This window comes from Arvicola amphibius, chromosome 5 (genome assembly GCF_903992535.2).
Source record: "Arvicola amphibius chromosome 5, mArvAmp1.2, whole genome shotgun sequence".
Lineage (NCBI taxonomy): Eukaryota > Metazoa > Chordata > Mammalia > Rodentia > Cricetidae > Arvicola > Arvicola amphibius.
This window is the reverse complement of record NC_052051.1, coordinates 72,395,352-72,401,351: the sequence shown is the minus strand read 5'-3', so window position 1 is coordinate 72,401,351 and position 6,000 is coordinate 72,395,352.

The following is a 6,000-nucleotide window of genomic DNA, read 5'->3' as shown; positions in this document are numbered from 1 at the left end:
TGGACATGCAGGACCAACAGTGATATATCTGCTGAACTTGCTTAAAGGTGAGATGGTCCTTCAGGGTTCCTGCTACATGAAAGAGTCTGCCAAACATTCTGCAGGATACAGAATAAAGTGACTGACAAACTGCCAATATAGGTGGAACTGTCTTTGAAATTTCCTGCTTCATGGAAAAGTCCACCAGATACTATGGGCCAGTAGGCTGAAGATGGGTGACCATAACAAAGAAGAACTTTGGGTGACTGTCCAGGCAGTGAGATGTCGCTGTCAATTCTAGAGTTTTGGAATTTGCTTACAGTGCACTTCCTGTTAAACTTAGGTAATATTATATCATCCTTCTGCAGTCCTTAATGGAGTTGAAGAATAGATAGTTATAGTTTTTCCTTAGTTATGATAAAAGATAATGTAGATATAAATATTATAACTATAATTCTTGCTAGATAACTGTTTTGCTATATGCAATTTTTACTATGTTAAAGTTAAAACTTTCCTTTTTATTAAACAGAAAAGAGGAGGTGATGAGGGATTCTTCTCTGTATGCTGTGAATACCATTGGTTGATAAAGAATTTGTGTTGGAACCTGGCAGGGCAGAATAGAGGTAGGCAGGGAAAACTAAACTGAATGCTGGGAGAAAGAAGGCTGAATCACAGAGAAGCCATGTAGCCCCACCAGAGACAGATGCTGGACATAACCTTGACAGTAAGCTGCAGCTATGTGGCAATACACAGAAATGGGGTTAAATTAAGATGTAAGAGCTAGCTAATAAGAAGCTAGAGCTAATAGGCCAAGCAGTGATTTAATTAATACAATTTCTATGTGGTTATTTCAGGGCAGAAGCAGCCTTCTACAACAGCATAACAAGATGAAATAAGATGAGGCACAAACCCTCATATGAAGGCTAGATGAAGTAACCCAATAGGAGGAAAAGGATCCCAAAAGGCTGAAAAAGATCCATAGATATCCCAGCTCCCACTGTTAGGAGTCCCACAAGAACACCAAGCCACACATTAACATGCATGCAGAGGACCTAGTTCAGACCCATATAGGCTTCCTGATTGTCACTTCTTTCTCTGTGAACCCATGTTCACCTAGTGTCCTTAACCATCCTTGTTTCTATAATCCTTCCTCTCCCTCTTCTGTATGGTTCTTCAAGCTCTGCTTCATGTTTGGCTGTGGGTCTCTACATCTGTGGATTGTAACATAATTATCTTTTACTTAACAGCTAATATCCACTTATGAGTATACACCATGAGTGTGTTTCTGGGTCTGGGTTACCTCACTTTCTAGTGAGTTTGCCTTTTTTTCACAGCTGAGTAATATTTCATTGTGTAAATGTACGATTTCTTTACCCATTCCTTGTTTGAGGGACATTTAGGTTGTTTCCAGCTTCTGGCTACTGCAAATAAAACTGCTATAAACACAGCTGAGCAAGTGACCTTATGGTAGGATAGAGCATCCTTTGGGTATATGTCCAAGAGTTGAAGCCATTTAAAATTTTTAAGATTTGGTTTTTCTAAGGTTTTCATTGGGAGTTATATATAAGTCACGACACTTAATACAATATTGCATAGATGTATTTTTAACGAAAAACAAAACAAAAATATCACTCAGTGTGTCTTGTGCAATCTTACCAGGACACAGAGCAAGAACGAGAACATGAGCGAAGAGCAGTGATAAGGAAGCACACGAGAGTGACCGCTGCAGAGCTGCGGTGGAGCCGGCTCAGCAGAGCTGCGGTGGAGCCGGCCTCAGCAGAGCTGCGGTGGAGCCGGCTCAGCAGAGCTGCGGTGGAGCCGGCTCAGCAGTCAGGACTCAGGAGGTATGGTACACTTTAAGCTCGTCCCACACAGACACGGGCTCCATCTGAGGTGCAACTTGTCCGAGATCAGTTCATATAATCTCCAGTCTGCAGAGACTACGAAGGAGGCCTGCTGGAAAGGAAGGAGCAGGCTCTCCCACATAGAGCTGACAAGATGACAGAAGATAAGCAGCTGCCACACAAGCGAGTTTTCCTGCCCTCCACAGGTAAGAATTATTAAGGCACACAATAAGTTTACTGCCAAGGCTACCAATTTCAGGCCAGTCTGAGCCTAGCCTTAAAGTACTCCTGATGTAAGCAAACTTGAATGCGCACCTAGAAAAGGATGGTCCCACAAAGCTGAACTCAGTGTTTGGAAGGGTGACTGTCAAGCTCCATCTTATAGCTTCTTGGTAAACAGCATGCTCTGCCAGGTGGACAGATGAGCCATGGAGAGAAAGTTTAAGTGTGGGCCAAATGTTTGTGGTACACACCTTTAATCCCAGAACTTGGGAGGCAGAGGCAAGTGGATCTCTGTGAGTCCAAGGCCAGCCTAGTCTATAAAGTGAGTTCCAGGACAGCCTGAGCTATATAGTAAGACCCTGTAAAAAAGTCTAAGGGTAAAATACAAATAAGAACACCTTATAGTCATACAGTTTATGCTTTTTAAAGGCCATGACTAACATAACATTTGACTACAACAGTCAAGACCTACCTGTCTGTGATAGGAGCAAAGGAAGGTATCATAAAGAAAAAATTTAAAATATAATGAGATGTGAAATTCTTGACTTATTGAGCTAATATTTTCAGAAGCCTACCTTTCCCTTAAATTTATGTCCTCTATGGTATAGTTTAAATCAAGGAACTTTTGAGAACATTCACTAGGACTCCTCTGAAAATCAGAGAAATGACTTTAAAAATGTGAAAATAAACTATATGATCAAAGAAACAAACCAATAGAAGATAGTATCCTTCCAAAGTTCATCACACATGGTCTTTGTACATTTCAGCTAGGGGTGCTTAAGAGATGGCTCAGTGGTTAGGAACACTAGCTGCTCTTACAAAGGACCCAGGCCAGTTCCCAGCACTGACATGGCAGCTCCACAATTGCCTGTAACTTCAGTCCCAGGTGATTGGATAGCCTTTTCTGGCCTCCGTGGGCCCCAGACATGCACATGGCACACACAAATGCCTGCAGGCGAGTGGGTTCATTGTTCTATAACTAACTAGATAAACCACTCTATTCCAATCGTCATTCCAAAACCAATGCAGATTCCAGAAAAACAAGTAATCAGATAGAATTATTCAAAATAACTTTATTAAGACTATTCTTGTTCCCTGGGAGCAGGCCCAAGCCAGCAACCTCCTAAGGACCAAGCCCAGACCAGTTCTCCCATGAGATCAGGCTCAAGTCAATGTCATCTGCAGGAACAGGCCCAAGCTATCGATCTCTATGGCAGCAGGTTCAAGCCAGCAACCTCCACCTGAGCAGGCCCGAGCCAGGGACATCCGTGGGAGCAGGTGCAAGCAAGCGACCTCCACCTGAGCAGGCCCGAGCCAGTAATATCCACAGGACCCGGCCTGAGCCAGTGACCTCTGAGGGACAATCCTGAACCAGGGACCTCCACGGGACCTGGCCCAAGTCACTGATATCCGCAGGTGCAGGCCAGAGTCAGTGACCTCCTTGTGAGCTGGCCCAAGCAAGCAACCTCCATGGGAGCAGGCTTGAAAGATCTCTGGGATGGCAGAGTGACCTCCAGGTGCGCTGAGCGACCTCCAAGGTGACTGGGATGTGGCCCCAACTCCACCATGAGGAGCAACCATCCAGTCTTGGATCCATTGGCACCTGGAAGAGTGATCACCAAAGACATGGCCCCAACTATACCAGTCAGAGGAAAAGATGGGTGGACAAGATAAGAATACATTCAACACCACAAAGAACAACATGGTACCATCAAAAACTACAACAGCAAGACTAGAACAGTCCAATACAGATGAAGCAGAAGAAAATGACCTAAGAAAATAACTTTAGGAGAATGTTTGAGGTCCTTAAAGACGAAATAAAAATTTAGGAAACAACCTACCTCAAGACCCAGCAATAATGCTGTTGGGTATATACCCAAAGAATGCTCAATCATACCACAAGGACATATGTTCAACTATGTTCATAACAGCATTATTTGTAATAGCCAGAACCTGGAAACAACCTAAATGCCTCTTGACCAAAGAATGAATAAAGAAAATGTGGTACATTTATTTATACAATGGAGTACTACACAGCAAAAAAAAAAATAACATCTTGAAATTCGTAAGCAAATGGATGAATCTAGAAAACCTCATATTGAGTGAGGTACCCCCAGACCCTGAATGACAAATACAATATATACTCACTCATAAGTGGCTTTAAGACATAAAGCAAAGAGGCTTTAAGACATAAAGCAAAGAAAAACAGTCTACAATTCACAACCCCAGAGAACCTAGACAATAAAGAGGACCCTAAGAGAGACATACATGGATCTAATGTACATGGGAAGTAGAAAAAAGACAAGATCTCCTGAATAAATTGGGAGTGAGGGTCTCATGGGAGAGGGCAGAAGGGATGGGGGAAACAGGGAGGGGAGCAGAGAAAAATATATAGTTCAATAAAAGACAATAAAAAATTAGCTAGGCAAAAAAAAAAAGATCTTGATGAGGAAACCCACAGAAACAGCTGACCTGAACTAGAAGGAGCTCACGGACTCTGGACTGACAGCGGGGGAACCTGCATAGGACAGAACTAGGCAATCTGAATGTGGGGGACAGTTGTGTGGCTTGGGGAGTCTGTGGGGCCACTGGCAGTGGGAACAGGATTTATCCCAGTCTATGAGCTGGCTTTTTGGAGCCCATTCCCTATGGAGGGATACCTTGCTCAGCCTCGATACAGGGGGGGAATGGCTTGGACCCGCCTCAACTTGATATGCCAGACTTTGTTAACTACAAATGGGAAGTCCTACCCTTTCTGAAGAGTGTATAGTGGGTTGGGTGCGGAGAATGTGGGGGTAGCAGAAAGAAGGGGGGAGAGAGAACTGAGGTTGGTATGTAAAATGTAAAAAAAAAAACATAAATAAAACAAAAAAACTCCACACCCACAGTGAGGCACCAGAAAAAACCAACTATCCTCTCTTTCACAAGCTCACATGCATCCTGAGACATGCTACTTGCTATATTGCTCATTGGCATCACTCCTTTTCAGAAGAAAATGGTGACCCATCAGGAACTGTGTCTTGGAAGGGGAATTCCACTCTGCTTGGGGCACTGTCATGGAAAGGGCACACTTACCTTGTGTTCATAATCCACACAGGGGCCTGACATGGTAGACACGCTTCCTTCTTCCTCTTCTTTAAAAACTCCAAGGGAAAGTTGATCCAGATTCACTCAGGCTTCAGTTAGCACAAGCCCTGCAGCTCTTCCTGCTGCCCAGCATCCGCTGCTGTAACCTACTTGGCTTCATAGCCAGACCCATCTTAAAGTCATTCGGTATCGTTACTCCCTTCTTCAGAGATCTCGCGCGTTTCCCATTCATAGCACTGGCTAAAGGGGTATTTTTTTCTTATCTGTATCGAATAGTTCATTCATTTCTTTGCATTGCAGAGGGAGCCGAAGCCCAGCAGGATGCAGCCTGTCATGAGAACAGAATTTGAAAGCGAAGATCGGAAGCCAGACGATTTCTCCCCTAATGAACGATGATATATTAACTCATAGCACCACCTACCTTTCAGAAAAGGGGAGGAAACAGGGCTTATTTTCCAGATAAGCCCGTATGGTTTGCTGAAACAATGAATGGTAAAGTTAGGTTGAAAGTGGAAAAAAAAGTAGAAAGTAAAAATAAACAAACAAAAAACAAGAAAAAAGAAGACAATTGAGGCTCCACTGGTCCTTACGTAAACACTGCTAGCAGTGCTCACGAATCGCCTGGAAATGCTTCCTTCAAGGCATTCACGCCAGCCAGCAGCGTCCATACGACTTTAACGCAACACAAAATAATGAACAAACTGTGTTGTCCTTGACGACTAAGAAACTACAGTAAGGGGGAAGAGCCAGCCCATTTTGACTAGTAGAGGTGAAGACTCATTGATACTTTCTCACCTAAACATCAGCTACATTGGATATTGTTTTCCCTCAGAAATTTTTCCATGATTAGGTAGTTTCCCTTGTTTAA